General features: G+C 35.0%; 1 pseudogene; it reads left to right on the top strand.

Moving 5' to 3' along the window:
- Window positions 1-12,877: 12,877 nt before the first annotated feature.
- Window positions 12,878-15,383, top strand: LOC132163123 (cation/H(+) antiporter 3 pseudogene; annotated as a pseudogene).
- The last annotated feature ends 2,922 nt before the right edge of the window (window positions 15,384-18,305 follow it).

Below are 18,305 nucleotides of genomic sequence, written 5' to 3'. Positions count from 1 at the left end.
CTTGGCTCCAGCTTGTTTTCTCATTTGTTTGGTCATACTTTACTCTTCGGACCTTTCGTTCTCGGTTTGGTAGTACCAGATGGACTGCCCTTAGGATCAATCATTATCAATAAGTTAAATTGCTTCATTTCTGATGTGTTTCTGCCACTCTTCGTGACTACTTGTGCAATGAGGATTGATATGAGTTTAATCAAATTCAATAACAAATTCATGACGGTCAATGGAAGCCTCATTGTTTTGACTTTTGTGGTCAAAATAGTGACTTCTTTGATTCCTCCCTTGTACTCCAAAATGCCATTAAATGATGCTCCGGCACTCGCTCTCTTATTGAGTTGCAAAGGAAGAGCCCAACTTTCATACTATACATATCTCAGAGATATTGAGGTAACTATCTCTTTTCTCCCTTTTTTTTCCCTAGAAAATGAAATTACCTTTTTCTTTTTGGTTTCATTGTGGGTGCCTCTGATATACATTAATTAGATAGATGCCTTTTTTTCTTTTTCTTTTTTCTTTTTTCTTTTTATGGTGTCAACATATATGCTTTTTAATTCAAACTTATGGTTCATTCCTTTCACATTGCTAGGATAGGGAAAAAGAAAGCAAAAAGAAAATTGCATGTTGGATTTTTCTTTTTTATCCCCTTACTTAATTTTCAACATACAATGCTTACCCAAAAGAAAAATCAACATGTAAATATAAAGAAAAGGAAGAAAGCATTATAGTAAATTATCTTTTTAGCCAAATGTGATGAGTTGGTATTTCATGGTTAAAAGTATTTTAAGCATAAGTCCTAGAATTAAGAACGAAAGAAAATATTGATCTTCTGGAAATATTATACTATATTGCAAAATACATTTTCTAGCACATAATCTTTAGTAGGAAAAAACCTTGTTTTCTTGAACAAGGTCACCTATTGTTTTCTCCAACATTTTTTTACTTACGTGCAGATCATGACAGACCAGGTGTTCGCTTTGTCATGTGTTAGCATCCTAGTGACTGCAATATTCGCGCCACTTCTCGTGAAGTTCTTGTACCACCCTTCAAGAAGATATGCAGGTTACTAGAAAAGGGATATTATGCATTGCAAAGTCAACACAGAGCTCCGAATCTTAGTGTGCATTCACATGCCAGATAACATTGCTACTGTAACCAAACCACTTGAAGTCTCGTGCCCATCTAGAGAAAAGCCTCTTGTTGTTTATGTACTTCACCTTATCCAATTAATTGGGAGTCACTCCTGTTTTTATTTCCCACCAACTGTAGAAAAAGATTGTGTCCAATATTTCTTCTTCAGAGAATGTCATTATCGCCTTCAATCACTTTCAACAAGACAATCAAGGTGTTGTATCAGTAAACGTCTTCACAACAGTCTATGTATTAAAGTTCATGCACGAAGACATGCATCCTTGGATTGGACAAACTCACATCCCTCATAGTACTCCCATTCCACCGAAAATGGTCCACAAATGGTTTTGTTGAATCAGATGACAATACCATAAGGACCTTAAATTGCAATGTGCTTGAACTAGCCCCCTGCTCTATTGGGGTCCTTGTCGACTGTGGTCATTTAGGCCGCTTAATGGTTTCATCACAGTCGCCATGTTCTATTGCCATGTTCTTCTTAGGAGGTAATGATGATCGAGAGGCATTGGCTTTTGCCAAGCGCATGGCCAATCATTCGAAAATTACCTTGACGGTTGTTCACTTTGTTGCCTCTGGCAATGAAGATGATACCAATTGGGACAAATTGTTTGATAATGAGATACTGAATGATTTTTAACTTAACAAAGTGGGTAATGAATATGTTATATTCCAAGACGAGATGGTGAAGGATCGGGCTCGGACAGCATTGATAGTTTGATATATGGTGAACAAATATGACCTTATTATTGTTGGTAGACAGCATAACATAGAGTCTCCTCAGACATCTGGGCTTGTGAAATGGAGTGAATTTCCAGAGCTGGGGATTATGGGAGACTTGCTTGTCTCATTAAATCTTAACAACAGAACTTCTATTTTTGTGGTGCAACAACAACAAAAGAAGGCCTAGTCCTTGCTTGGAGAATCTGGAGCTCTGATCATTCTAATCTTTGTGAATACGAAACTATATACATTCATCTTCTCATAGTGTATGTATAAAATTACGAGTAATGTTATTTAGTAGACTGTTATACTATTGTCATACAATTTGATAATGTGCTCTTGAAAATCAACACTTGTACAAAAAATTAATTATTAATTTTCATTGTCACATCATCCAAATTATATAACCGTTGTATAACAGTCTACTAAATAGCATTACTCTAAAATTATATCCGATGGAAATAGGTAGTTTATTATTAGGACTTTTTGGTAGTAATATGAGAGATATGAGATCAATGGGGTTGGGAGTACTCGAAGTGCACGTACATATTCTTTGCATTTATTTTTCCTTCTACGTTTAAAACAAACATAAGTTGGGAAATTTTCACACGCTTGGAGATGAGTAAAGTGTGTCACGTGGGAATTCGAATGGCATGTCCCTCTGCTAGTGTGTGCAATATGCATGGCACGACATATGTGGCTATAAAAACAACTTAGCTTAATGAATGTTAATAAATCATGTCAAAGTGAAAGTAAAAACTACTTTGGTAATTATTAATGGTTTTTGGGCTACAACACCAAAGAAAGCAATGATCATTCTGTTTCTAAAAGAGAATGTGCTGCAATTTTAGATACTTAATTTTATTTTTGTATTTTTGTTTGTGTTTGTGTTTGTGTGTGTTTATTTATGCTAATGCCTACATGTTATTTTATTAATATATCAATCTTTACACATATTTATGAATTTTGATAAATATAGTATTTGTGACACACACACACACACGTATATATATATATATATATATATATATATATATATATATATATTATGTTATAAACTATTTCATTCCTATTTCAAATTCTATTTATCATATTTTCCGTATATTGTGTTTAAAAACTGACGTGGCAATGCCATGTCACTACCATGTCATTTGTGGAGTCCCTTTGTAAGCCCAACATTGTAATTTGTAAGCCACAGGGCATATTTGTTCAAAAAAAAAAAAAAAAAAGACACTCACCTAGAGACTGTAATTGGATATAAGTGAACTACAAGTGAACTATGTAATGAAGAGTTTTGCACTCTACAAAATAAAGAGTACAAACCTTTCCAACATCATTCCTCCCCAAGTCAACTAGCATAATGTGCTCTGCACATTGCTTTTCATCATTTAAAAGATCTTTTACGAGCATTAAATCTTCTTTAGGTGTCTTCCCTCTTCTAACCGTACAAGCAAGCGGTCGATTAGTGATCTTTCGGTGTCAACAAAATAAAAATTTGCATCCATATTATTAAAGCTAATGCAAATGATATGCTATTTGTGGAAAATAAAATAGGTAGAGAAATTAGATTTCTAAGTCATATATGTGCTACTAGACCTAGAACAAAAGGCAAATGAAACCAATTGTGCAGCAATTCCTTGGATTAATATAATAGCTACCTTCTTCACACGTGTAAGAATTTCTGGAATTGATGCAACCAAGACAGACCCTCTAGCCTGAACAAATGGATGAAAAAGTCATATCTTCAATTTTAGCATCTACGTTTCGAGCAAAATGTGATAGGAAAAGCCAGAAAACCTGTAAATAGGTCATGTAGGGACTAGGATTGACGATTCTCAAAGCTCGATAGACTTCAAATGGATCCGCAAATGTTCTTCGCTCAAAACGCTGACTCAATACTATTGAGAATAAGGTTGTATATTGAATCACATAATATAATATACTGAAGAGGCCTATATATAGGCGAATAATACAGACCTAATAGAATAAGGAAATGTAAACCTAGTAAACTTAAAATACCAAAGAAAGTAAATAACAATAACATAATATTATCTAACAGCCCCCCACAAGCTCAAGGTGGAGTGCGAGAGACCAACTTGAGGTTGGACACAAGATCACGAAAACGCCCTGGAGGATGTGACTTTGTAAATATGTCTGCGAGCTGATCACGGGACGTGACAGAATGAAGTTGTAGTGAGCCCTGAAGAAGATGTTGACGAACAAAATGACAATCAATCTCAATATGTTTTGTCCGTTCATGAAAAACATCATTATGAGCAATCTGAATAGCACTCTTGTTGTCACAGTATACATGAGTAGCAGAAGAAAGAGAGACACCTATATCCTGTAATAGCCATCGCAACCAAAGAAGCTCTGCAATAGTGTCAGCTAGAGCATGATATTCTGCCTCAGTGCTAGATCGAGCAACAACAGTCTGTTTCTTACTTCGTCAAGAGATAAGTGAGGTGCCAAGTAGAAAACAGTAACCAGTGGTACAAATACGATTTGTCAGATCACCCGCCCAATCAGCATCAATATAAGCATGTAGCTGTAGAGGAAACTGAGAGGAGAAATAAAGCTCATGAAATAATGTCCCCTTCAGGTACCGAAGAATGCGGAGGACAGCTGAGAAATGAGTGGAGCGAGGAGCAGCCATAAATTGACTCACCTGATGGACAGCATACGAGATATCAGGTCGAGTGACAGTAAGATAGACAAGACTACCAACTAAATGCCGATATAAGGTAAAATCGTGAAGAGGCTCGCCATCATGAGGAGTGAGACGAGTATTAAGCTCAGTCGGTGTGTCGACAATCTTACTGTCTGTGAGATTGGCCTGGGAAAGCAAATCAGATATATACTTGGCTTGTGTTAAATAATAATCATCAGAAGAAGAGGAGATCTCAAGACCAAGAAAATAGTTGAGAGGGCCAAGATCTTTCATCTCAAAGTGCTGACTGAGAAACTGTTTAAGTTCCTGAATGCCAATGATATCATCTCCAGTGATAATCATGTCATCAACATATAGTAGAAGAAGTATGGTACCCCGGTCTGTGCGGCAAATAAACAAGGCTGAATCATAAGAACTGATGGAGTAGCCAAGGCGAGAGATAGTGGCACTAAACTTAGCAAACCATGCTCGAAGCGCTTGCTTAAGTCCATATAGAGCTCGACGAAGATGACAAACCTTGTTTGTAGGATGAGATAATCCAGGAGGTGGCTGCATATAAACTTCTTCACTTAAATCACCATTAAGGAAGGCATTTTTGACATCCATTTGACAAAGTGACCAATGTCGAGAGGCTGCAACAGCCAACAGAGCACGCATAGAAGAGAGGCGAGCAATTGGAGCAAAAGTCTCCTCATAATCCACACCATATTCCTGAGTAAAACCTCTGGCCACAAGTCGAGCCTTGTACCTGTCAACAATACCATCGGAACAAGTCTTGATTTTGTAAACCCATTTACACCCAACCACAGATTTTCCAAGAGGTAAGTCAACCAGATCCCATGTATTGTTCTTGTGTAAAGCATCAAGTTTCTCTTTCATCGCAGCCTGCCAAAGAGGGTTAGTGGAGGCCTCACGAAAGGAGTGAAGCTCATGCAAGGTAGCTAAGGCATGAAGGCAATGAAAATCCTGTAAATGAGATGGGAGAGATCTTACTCAGGTGGATCGACGAAGGTCAGGTGGTGGAGTGCAGACTAGATCCTCGAATGGAACAGAACCTGAGGAGGCAGGCGAAGAACTTGAGGACGCAGGAGAAGCGGCGTCGAGTGCATCAGAACCTGGTGACGCAGGCGAAGCAGCGTCGAGGGCATAAGATGATTGCAGTTCGAGCATGAGAGACTCTGGCAAGACATTGGTGGTGGGAGTAGGAGAAAGAGGAAACTCAAGAAGGGTAGTAAATGGAGGGAATGATGGCATGCTGAATTTGCCGACTTCGTAGAATAGTCGATGCTCCTAAAAAACTACATGACGGGAGATGCGAAGACGACGAGACACAGATCATAACACCGGTAGCCCTTTTGTTCCATTCCATATCCAAGAAAACAACACAACCGAGAACGAAGCTCGAGTTTGGTGCGCTCATGAGGCTGGAGTAAAACAAAACAGGCAAAACCAAAGACACGGAGATGGTGATATGAAGGGATAAAGCCAAATAACTGCTCGTGAGGAGTGCAATTATCAAAGATAGGGGTAGGCAACCTATTGATTGTGTAGACAGCCGTGAGAGTGGCTTCACCCCAAAATGGGGTAGGAATAGATGTGGAAGTTAGAAAAGCATGGACAGTGTCTAATATGTGCCTAAGTTTACGTTCAGCTCGACCATTTTGTTGTGAGGTGCCTGGACATGACAAGTGAGGAACAGTGCCATAATGTTTGAGAATAGCTTGAAAATCATGTTGAGTATATTTTAAAGCATTATCAGAACGAAAAGCTTTGATGGGTTTTGAAAATTGGGTTTCAATCATTTTGGCAAAAGTACGATAAATGTCCAATAATTCAGAATGGGATTTCACTAAAAACACCCAAGTGTAACGAGAGAAATCATCAACAAAAATAAAAAATAACGTGAGCCACTCATACTCGCAACAGGAGAAGGTCCCTAAATATCAGAATGAATTAAATCAAAAGAAGCAGTAGCATGAGACTCACTATTATTAAATGGCAAAGCCGGTTGTTTACCAAGTTGACATGAACTACAATCAAAAGAATTATTGGAAACTGAACCTAACAAACCCTTTGAAGCTAAAAATTTAACGTGAGAGGCAGATGCATGACCAAGACGCGAATGCCAAAGTGCAAGAGATGGTGAGGACGAAGAGGTAGCAGCAAAGATGCCTGTGGCGGGGAGATGTAAGGATGAGAGTTCGAATATACGCCCAATTCTATGCCCGGTCCCAATGGTCTTTAGACTGCAATACTGCTTCTTTGTACTCCTCACTTGTCATGCTTTACGTTTCCAATTTAGGACTGAAGATATCTGACGTAGCGGAAGACTAAGGTAACTAATCAAAGAGCAACGTCTTTGATTCTGTAAGGAGAAGCGTCTTCGTCCTGTACCAAAAAAGATAAAAACAAGCACACAGATTAAAAGAAAGATAAAACTTCGAAGAGTATTTGAGAGAATTCTCTGATTTGATAATAATTCAATTAGTTTTCTGAGTTTTTACATAATAAGCAAGCCTATTTATAGAAGAGAAATATTTGTAGAGAAAGTAAACCTAATCCTAATAGGAAAGGAAAATAATTAAAGCAAACCTAACCCTATTAAGGAAATAAAGTCCTAATAAAATAAAATCCTAATATAAAATTGACAATCAGTGGGAATCGTGACAATCTTTCCTTTTGTACTTTCATTGTCCGATAACGGGTAATATTCTGATCAACAGACACTGTTCCAATATCATTTTTGATATTTTCTTTATTTTTGTTTTTACTGAAAATAAAGGTAAATATCGTCCTACATCAATATTAGTGCATAACTCTATTGAACCAACAGGAAGCTTTGGGCTGAAATTGATATTAAAAAAAAATAAAATAAAATTGATAAGCAATCACGATATCATTAAAAGCGAAAGGGACCCTCAAGTATACAACAAGTATACTAGAGAAACACCTAACTAGAAAAAAAATAAATAAATAAAAAATAAAATAAAATTATGATAACTAAGCATCAAAGAAAAAATAAGTGCAGTTGTCCAATGGTACAGAGTATTGAAGAACAAAAACTTAAGTTCCTTCAAAGTCCTCTCACAATCCTTAATTAAAACTTGTCTTTTTTTTTTCGCCCATGGACACCACAAAAGATACGAAGGCACCATCTTCCACACAACAGTACTCTAATTGCTATCGATAGTCCACCAACAAGCATACACGTCAATAACTTGTCTAAGCATAACCCACAACAGCCTAAAAATAAAATTCCATAAGGCACAAGCAACCTCATAGTGGAGAAGAAGATGGTTCATAGACTTCACATTCCTTATACACATACACATACACCTATCTACCACAATGGTAAGGATCTTTCTCACGGCCGCTGTCTAAGCAAAAAATGACACCCTCAAAGGAACCTTAGTCCGCCAAACACTCTTTCAAAGAAAAAGAAAGACATCATTACAACCCAGGGCACTGTAGAAGGATCTAACATCGAACAATCTCTTTTGGAGAGGGCCCACCAAGGCTTGTCTTCATCTTCCCATCTCATTCTAACTGAATATGACACCTTGAAGAATAAGGCAAAGACATCAATTTCCCAATCATGAGTTGCTCTAGAAACATTTACGTTCCACTGATTGGTGCCACCAACAAACTCCAAGTGAGCCGCTACAAAAGCTAGAAAGGCTTCTTCTAGAGCTATATCCCCTAATCATGTTAGAATCTAACCATGAAACTATCTCCCACCTCAAATCTGGTATGACTTGAAACCCCCCCTCCCATCCCCCCGCAGCAACCGTTTCTCATATTCTTCCATAACTCCACCCCAAACGTCCTAAAAGGTTTATTAGAACACTACCCACCCCAATAACTACCAAATTTAGAGTTGAACTATACGCTTTTTAATTGAACTTAATAAGAGACAAAAATGTAATGAGTTGCATGGAAAGCGAACACAAAATGATTACTCACGAAACTATATCATGTACTCAAGATACTAAAGCATCTAGACGCTTTATGCCATCTATCATTGAAGGCCTCTTCAGCAGAAGAATATTGATCCATCCGCACCCAGTGAATCACATATCCTTTCTGATATCCACAAAATTAACTTGATTATCGATTTAAAAACAAACATAAATATGTGTAAATGTTCATATATACAATTATTCACAAAAGAAACCATCAAACCATTGCAATCAAAATTCAAAGCAAAAACCCAGTGATCTGTTTGATGAAAAAAAAAAAGTAGCTCCTTGACCAAAGTAAAACTACCTTCTCCACATGAACGAACACAATCACATCAACGTAAAGGCCAAGATGAACATCAGGAAGGTTCCTGTCATCAGGTGGGGCACTAGAGAATGGCAACTTTTTGTTCTCCACATAGCGCACTGTATCATATTTGAAGTAACCAACCCATCCACCTGGTTAAGAAAGAGTGTACCTACATATTTCACCTAAACTGAAACATAAATAATTCACATCTCATGTGGATGCATAACACTTACAAAGTACAACAGAACTATAAGTGCTCACAATACTGGAACCCCCCAAACCAGGCTCAACCGATTCAAACAGAAAGCTTGGAGCATCTCTATCATCTTCCTTCACCAAGCACCGGTATGCAAGCACTGGAGTTAGGTGAACAGAGAATATGCATCGGTATAGAAGAATCTAATTCCCTTTCTTGGAAGCTTCCTTAAGGGGTGGATCAATCGGATGAGAGCCACGCCTCATGAAGTATATGTTGTGACAAATTCAAATCCAAGATCACCAAAGAAGTAGAAAAGTGCAGAATAAAAAAATTAACACAACCACACAAGACACCAATTTAAGTGGTTCGGCTTAACAAGCCTACATCTACTGGCGGAGACGATCCAGGAGAAATTCACTATCAAAATAGTGGAGTATAAAGAGTAGTACAAACAAAAACTACTCAAATCCAAAAACCCCAATATACTCCAATCTCACTCAAAAGAGAATTAGATACAAAAGATAAAATATTTTTTAAAATTCTCTAAGTATTTCAGCACTCCAAAAGTGAGATCAAAATGAAGAAAAAATTGTGTATCTCTTCTTCTCTTTGCAATACAAGTCTCTCTCTCTCGGCAACTCTTTCTTTTCTTCTTTCTCTCTTTTTCTTGCTAAAGTTGCTGCCTCTCTATGCTTGATGACCGAATGGCTTCAATAATAAAACAACAATGCCTTTTCACAAAGCTTCTAGAAGAAGCTCAATGAATGGAGAAGCCAAAATGGACGTGTGAGAGAGAAAACATAAGTCAAAAGCATGGGATGTCATACTGCTTTGGGCCCCACGGTAAGACTTGTGAAAACAAGTCACCAATTCTGACAGTATATGTCACTAGTTTAACCCTCCTGTTATCCGAACATACAAAAAATAAAAAAAGAAATGGTGTCAACTCATGCTCTACAATGTGTATTTAAGGAAATTATACTGATTACTCAAATTATCATCCAATTCTTAATATTTTTTCAAAGAAAAATGTATTGTTTTCGTCTTTTGCCTATCTCATGTCCGTGTAACATCTCTTTTTTTTTCAAATCTCAAAAAGCTGCAACTAATTCTACTGAATTTTCACCCTATGAGATCAGCACCCAATTTTATTTTATTTTTTCTCATCAAATAAAGACTAGGATTTGACATTTGCCAATTCAAAGCCTGTTTGGAATTGCGTTAGAAAACTTAAAAAGTATTTTTAATATCTAAAAAGCTCGTATGTTTGGTAAAAACTTTCAAAAAGTTTTTAGTCCAAAGAAAGTATTAACATTTAACATTTCTCTAAATTTAACATTAGGAGTCCAAAGAGCATCCCATCAAGCTCTTCATATTTAACAATTTTCTAAATTTTTAATCCAAAGAAAGTTTCAAATTGAAAGTTCGAAGGGTAAAATTGAAACTTTTTAAAATTTGGAGGTTTTTTCAAAACACGTGGTAGTTCAAGAGGCATATATAAGGGAAGTTTCTCCTAATTTTTTAATACTATTTGTTTAAGAAAAGCGCTAGATTGAAGTTAAAAATTTGTGATGTGGGTGAATTTTTTAATTTTATAAATTTTACAATGGTATAAGAGATGTTTAACTTATTAGTATAGTTTGAGCTAACAAACCCTAATAATAAGAAATAATTGAAATAAGCTAAAACATCAAATACCCACGTTTTAAATTTTTTAAGTTTGGAAAGTAGTTAGAAGGTATGTAAAATTTCCCTAAAATTAAGCAGGTCAGGATAAACAATTGTAAAATGGTCAAAGAATGTAATCAGCAACTAACAACGATAATTAAGGTGATAGATGTACGTTGACCAAATGTTTTTTTTTTTTTTTTTGCTTCCCTCTTTCGCTAACGAAAGACATCCTATTGATTAACCCATTGTTTTCCAACAAACCATAAGATGATGGACGTTGATCATTTCTCTTGAAGATGAACAACTAATTTAACCGCCAATGCTCTCCTAAAAACAGGAAATATTAAGGTTCGTTATTGTCTGGTCTTTCCTTGTACATTTCTCTATATATATTAATATATATATATATAGAGAGAGAGAGAGAGAGAAAGAGAGAGATCAAATTTCTTTGTGTGAAAAAAGCAAAAAAAAGAGGCAGACACAGGCAAATGGCAGGAGAGGCTTCGATAGTAACACTAACCGATGATTATACAATCTCATATGATAATGCAAGCAACACGATGATCATACAGGAATGTACTGGGCTTCCCACGATGGTCCATTCAGAAGGCATGTGGCGCTACATTCATTATGGGGTTGTGCCGTATACGTTGCCACTACTTCAGCTGCAGATGGTTCTCATTTTCACCTTCACCCAAGCCTCCTATTACATTCTTAAGCGTTATGGGATCCCCAGGTTTACCACACAACTTATTGTATGTGCTCTCTTGCTTCCTTCTGCTTCCTCCTTAGTTTTTCTTATGAGTAATGTTATTTAGTAAATTGTTATACGACTTTCGTAAAATTGAAATAAGGTGATAGTGAAAATCAGTATTTAATTTAAATCAAAAAGGACTTTGTAAAAAATGGGAAAAACTTCACTTACTCTTATTGTTCTATTACATTTGCAATTATATATGCCCTCAAACCTTAAAAAGTTGCAATTTCACAAAACCATGTTTGAAAACTTTACAATGTCACTTGACCATTAGGATTTTTCGTTAAATCCTAATGAATAAAGCTAAAAGACAAAAAAGAAATAGAACATTGACCCGGCCCACGGCCAAGCTGGTTGTGGGTGGATGCTTTTCATTTTTTAAATTTGCAAGAATTTCAGAAATCCCTCCCTGAACTTTCATGTATTTTGAAAGTAATTCTTGAAGTTAAAAAACTCTCAGTTAAGATTAAACTTTCAATTGATTTCAATTACCCCATTCGGTTAGGATTTTCCGTTAAATATTTTCAAAATACCCATGATTTTTTATTATAAAAAATAGGAGAAACTTCACAAACCCACCCCCCCCCCCCCCCCCCCAACTTCTACACATTTTGACAGTACCTCACGAAGTTTCTCCTAAAAAATAAAATAAAAAATTGTAAAGATTTAGACTTTTAAAAAAAAAAAAAAAAAACCATATTTGCAATATTTTTGCAACATCTTTGCAATATATATATACATGAATGGGTATTTTGACATGATTTAACGAAAAATACTAACGAAATAAGGTAATTCGAAGAAATTGAAAGTTCAATACCCTTAATTGAGCGTTTTTAAACTTGGAGGGGATAGTGTCATGACGAATGAAAGTTCATGAGGGTCTTGAAGTTTCCCCAAAAATTAAGTATTTAATTATGATTATTTTGTAATATTATAAGTTTTACAGAGGTATAAGGGACATTTCACTTATTAACTGTTTTATTTAACCATAAATCCTAACGGTATGGGAAAATTATAAAGTTTTCAAACAAGGAGACCCAACAATACAACTTTTTAAAGTTTCAAGGTACAATTGAAAAAGTAATGGAACATCCAGGGAGGTAAGTGAAGTTTCCTCCAAAAAACATTAATTTTTTTTTTTTTTTTTTCACATCATACCAATTGTATGGCAGTTGTATATATAACAGTCTAATAAATAGAATTTTTTTTTTTGTTATGATCACACATTTACATATTTGATGAGATTGTTGAGGTGGAGATTCTATTTATTGTAATTGAACAGTTGTCTTGATTTTATGTGAACCAGGTAGGCATAATCCTTGGTCCATCTCTCCTAGGACGCTTCAAAATATTCAAAAATGTTTTGTTCTCGATAAAGAGTCAAGAAATAATAGGAATTTTGTCACTCCTTAGTTACACACTCTTTCTATTTGTGAGTGGGGTGAAAATGGATATGGGAATGATAAAAAGAAATGGAAGAAAAACCTTGTTTACTGGTGTTGCAAGCATGTTGTTGCCTTTGCTAATTGGGTTGTCAGTCGAAGTGAAAATTGGAAGGCTATGGTTGAAAAAAGAATCATATCAACTTCCATATATAACAATAGCACATTGTATAACTTCATTTCCAGTCCTTGCTTTGCTTCTGGAGGACCTCAAGATCCTAAATTCTGAACTTGGTCGATTAAGCCTATCTACAACAATGATATGCGACATGTTATCCTTGTTGGCTCTCGTTAGTAGCTCCTTAATTAGAAATTACCTGGTGCAAGGTACTATGTTCTCGGCTATAGATTTGGGAGCAATCATCATCTATATTGTTGTCCTTGTATATGCAATTCGACCAGCAATGTTTTGGGTAATCAGGCAAACACCGAAAGGCAGGCCTATTAGAGACGTATACATTCATATCATCATGCTAATGATCCTTGGATTCAGCTTGCTTTCTAATTATTTTGGTGAGAGTTTACTCTATGGACCTTTCATTCTCGGTTTGGCAATACCAGATGGACCGCCTTTAGGATCAACCATTGTCAACAAGTTCAACTGCTTCATTTCAGATGTGTTTCTGCCACTCTACGTGACTACTTGTGCTATGAGAACAGATTTGCGTTTAATCAAATTCGATAACAGTTTCATGACATTCAACGGAATCCTCATTGTTTTGATTTTTATGGCCAAAATGTTGGGTTCTTTGGTTCCTCCTTTGTACGCCAAAATGCCATTAAACGATGCTCTGGCACTCGCTCTCTTAATGAGTTTCAAAGGTGTAACCCAACTAGAATACTACTCATTTCTCAACGATATTGAGGTAATTATTTCTTTTCTCCCCTTTTTTTTTTCACTAGAAAATGAAATTACCTTTTTCTTTTTGGTTTCATTGTGTATGCCTATGATAGACATTAATTAGATAGATGCCTTCTTCTTCTTTTTTTATGGTGTGAATATATATCATTTTTAATTCAAACCTACAGTTCAGTCCTTTTTCCCTATATCCTAGCATTGTGAAAGGAAAATTGCATGTTGGATTTTTCTTTCTTATCCTCTTACTTAATTTTCAACGTACAATACTTACCCTAAAGAAAAATCAACATTGAGATTTAAAGTAAAGGAAGAAAGCATTATAATAAATTATCTTTTATTCCAAATGTGATGAGTTGATATTTCATGGTTAAAAGTATTTTAAGCAAAAGTCCTAGAATTAAGAAGGAAAGAAAATATTGATCTTCTTGAAATATCATACTATATTGCAAAATACATTTTCTAGCACATAATCTTTAGTATAGTAAAAAACATTGTTTTCTTGAACAACGTCATCTTTCTCTAACATTTTGTTTACTTAAGCGTAGGTCATGACAGACCAAGTGTTCACTTTGTCATGTGTTTGCATCCTAGTGATTGCAATTTTCGTGCCACTCCTAGTGAAGTTCTTGTACCACCCTTCAAGAAGGTATGCAGGTTACCAGAAAAGAGATATTATGCATTGCAGAGCCAACACGGAGCTCCGAATCCTTGTTTGCATTCATAGGCCAGATAATATTGCTGCTGTAATCAAACTACTTGAAGTCTCGTGCCCATCTAGAGAAAGGCCTCTTGCTGTTTATGTGCTTCACCTTATCGAGTTAATTGGTCGAACATCTCCTATTTTTATTTCCCACCAAGTGCAGAAAAAGATTGTGTCCAATAGTTCATATTCTGAGAATGTTATTCTCGCCTTCAATAACTTTGAACAAGACAATCAAGGTGTTGTATCAGTAAACATCTTCACGTCAATCTCAGTACTACAATCCATGCATGAAGATATATGCATCCTTGGATTGGACAAACTTACATCCCTCATAGTACTCCCGTTCCACCGAAAATGGTCCACTAATGGTACTATTGAATCAGAGGACAATACCGTAAGAATCTTAAATTGCAATATGCTTGAACTAGCCCCCTGCTCTATTGGGATTCTTGTTGACCGTGGTTATTTAGGTCACCAAATGGTTTCATCACAATCATTATGTTCTGTTGCTATGTTCTTTTTAGGAGGTAATGATGATCAAGAGGCATTGGCTTTTGCCAATCGCATGGCCAATCACTCGAAAATTGCCCTGACTGTGGTTCACTTTGTTGCATCTGACACTGAAGGCGATACCCGCTTGGACAAATTGTTTGACAATGAGATACTAAATCATATTAAACTTAACAATGTGGGTAATGAATATGTGATATTTCAAGAGAGAATTGTGAAAGATGGGGCTCAAACAGCACTGATAGTTCGAGGTATGATGAATGAATATGACCTTATTATTGTTGGTAGACGGCATAACGTAGAGACTTCGCAGACATCCGGGCTTGCAGAATGGAGTGAATTTCCAGAGTTGGGAATTATGGGAGACTTGCTTGTCTCATTAAATCTTAACAGCACAACTTCTGTTTTTGTGGTGCAACAACAACAAAAGAAGACCTAGTCCTCAACTTGGGAAGCTGGATAGCTCTTATATCCTTCTAACCTTCTCGAACAGGAAACTCAATCCATTTATCTTCTCAGGGTGTATATATAAAATTATGAATAATATTATTTAGTAGACTGTTATATGAATATCATATAGTTTGATGATGTTCCCATGAGGAAAAAAAATAAAATTGGATCAACACTTGTAAAGAAAATAAAAATCAATGACTACTTTTCATGGCCCCGTCATCCAAGTTATATGACAGTTGTATAGCAGTCTACTAAATAGCATTACTCTAAAATTATACCCAATGTAAATAGGTAATTTATTGTTTGCTTTTTTTTTGTAGTAATATGTAATTTATTGTTAGGCTTATTGTTAGAATTGGCACAAAGCTTTATTTTTCCTTTTCTGAGTGAGGAAATTTTCAAACGCTTGGAGACATAGCGTAAAGTTGACATCAAGAGCTTGGCCTTCTTGACCATGAGATTCTCCCATTAAAGTTAATGGACAATGGAGCAGCTAATCAGAGAGTTGACGGAGCGTAAGGGCTAGGGTTTCTATTGTCAGCATTTGACAGAAAAAGTGTGAAGCTGATTCAACAAGAAAACCCACACAAAAAAACGAGAAATACAAAAACAGAGTATAAGTATTGGAATTTGAACCATAAACTAAGTATCAACCCAATTCCGATTACTAGTTAATGGCTAAAATTGGTAACCGTTATCGGTGTACCCAGTTATTAAATTTAGAAAATCAAAACCGATAACCGGTTACCCTGTTATGTAATAACCAGCTGGTTACAGGTTAGTACCCAGTTATCCCAACCGGTAACCCAGTTTTCAAAAAATTGTGCATTTGGGCCTATTTTTTTAGCATAATTTAGGCATTTTTTGCCCTTTAAAAAAATAATTATGGTTTTTTTAGCCCAATAAACTAGGCTTAAGTATGGTGATTCTTTACTTTCATAATACATTTTAAAAGTGACCTAAAAACCCAAAGAAAAAAATAAAAACATGTATGTATACAATTCAATTACCAACAGAAATAACCCTTACAATAAAAATAATCATAAACATATTAAAACATAATATAATATAGCCTTAACACTATAAACGTCTGACCAAGTCACCAAGAAGTAAGAACACAACAATGCACATAATCACATAATTATGACTATAATGCCATATCTACCACCTCAAATTTACCAGTTGTGTGGAATCAATTGGGAAATTTCATAAACAATGTCTACGAAACATAAAAGAATCTATCAGTTGCAATGAATTCAAAATAGAAGAAGGCTAACGGATCATTTCCAGAAAAAAACAAAAAACAAAAATAGAAATATAATTTGCTTATATATATATATATATATATATATATATATATATATATATATATATTAAGAAAAAATGCAACATTAGTCATTGTGGTTTAGTTCTTTACAATTAGACCCATACAATATCAAAATAAATTCAAATGTCCCTGAGGTATGCCAAAAAAATAATTTAGTCCATTCAGTCAAATTTCGTCCATTAATTTAACAATTCTATTGGCTCTAACTATCAGAATTTGTTAAGTCAGTAAACGAAATTTAACTGTAGTGACTAAATTGTTTTTTATGGCATACATCATAGACCTTTGAGTTCATTTTGAGACCACAGAGAGTTAATTGCAAATAAAATAAACCATATGGATTGATTTTGCATTTTTCCCTATATATTAAGATAATTTTAACTAACTCCATTTGCTCCTAGTTTAGTATATATATGAGGCAGATTGACTTGGCACTATATAAGATAATTTTTCAATACTATTTGTTAAAGAAAATGCGCTAGATTGAAGTTATAAATGTGCAATGTATGTATTCATATTTTTATAAATTTTATAATATAAGAGACATTTATCTTGTTAGCCGTTTGAGTTAAATAAAATAATTAAAAAAAAATGCTAGGGGTCAATAAGTTCACCTATTTTGCCTATATTCCCTTACAATCAACCATTGGATTTGTATATTTACGTAGATTTCACATAAGTCAATGGTGGACCTCACAAATCTAATGGTTAATTGTAAGGGAATATAGGCAAAATATGGAAAATTTATTGACCCCTACCATTTCTCTAAAAAATAAAAAATAAAAAATAAAAAACCAATAATAAGGAATAATTAACAATATTTGATACATCAAATCCCCATGTTTTGAATTTTTGAAGTTTGGAAAGACTTTCGAAGGTAAGTAAAATTTCCCTAAAATTAAGCATGTACCATGAACAGTTGTAAAATAGCCAAAGAATGTAATTAACAACTAACAACCATAATGTGATTGATGTTGAAAATTTCTAAAAGAATCTTGACCAAATGTTTTGTTTGAATAATACTAGAAGTCATTCTTGTGTCATTCTCGTGTCCCTCCAAAAATGGTGTGGCTCTTAAAATTACCATTGGGCTTATGATTGATCATTATTGAATTTTAATCAAATTGTAATTTTAAAAGACACCTCATTTTTAGAGGAACACAAGAATGACACGAGAGAGACTACTAAAATTACTCGTTCTATTTTCACGCTTGTGTGCTAACGAGAGTAATGCTAGAAGTCACTCTTATGTCCCTTTTGTGTTACTCAAAAAATGAGATGGCTTCTAAAAAAAGTAATGTTATGGACCATCTTTTTATCCTATTTTTATCATCCTAAAGTTGATGTAGCTTTCAAAATCATCATTGAATCAAAATCCAAATATAATTCACTTAAAATTTAATGGTGATTTTGAAAGTCATATCAACTTTATGAGGATAAAAAGAAGATGAAAAGATGGTCCCTATCATTACTCATTCTAAAATTATCATTGGCCTTATAATAATTATTATTGAATTTTGATTAAATTGTGATTTTAAAAGTCACCTTATTCTTAGAGTGAATTTTAGAATTACTCCGCTA

Source organism: Corylus avellana, chromosome 8, assembly GCF_965113065.1.
Source record: "Corylus avellana chromosome 8, dhCorAvel1.hap1.2, whole genome shotgun sequence".
NCBI classification, from domain to species: Eukaryota; Viridiplantae; Streptophyta; class Magnoliopsida; order Fagales; family Betulaceae; genus Corylus; species Corylus avellana.
The sequence above is the reverse complement of the archived record's forward strand: the minus strand, read 5'-3'. Positions and strand labels throughout refer to the sequence as shown.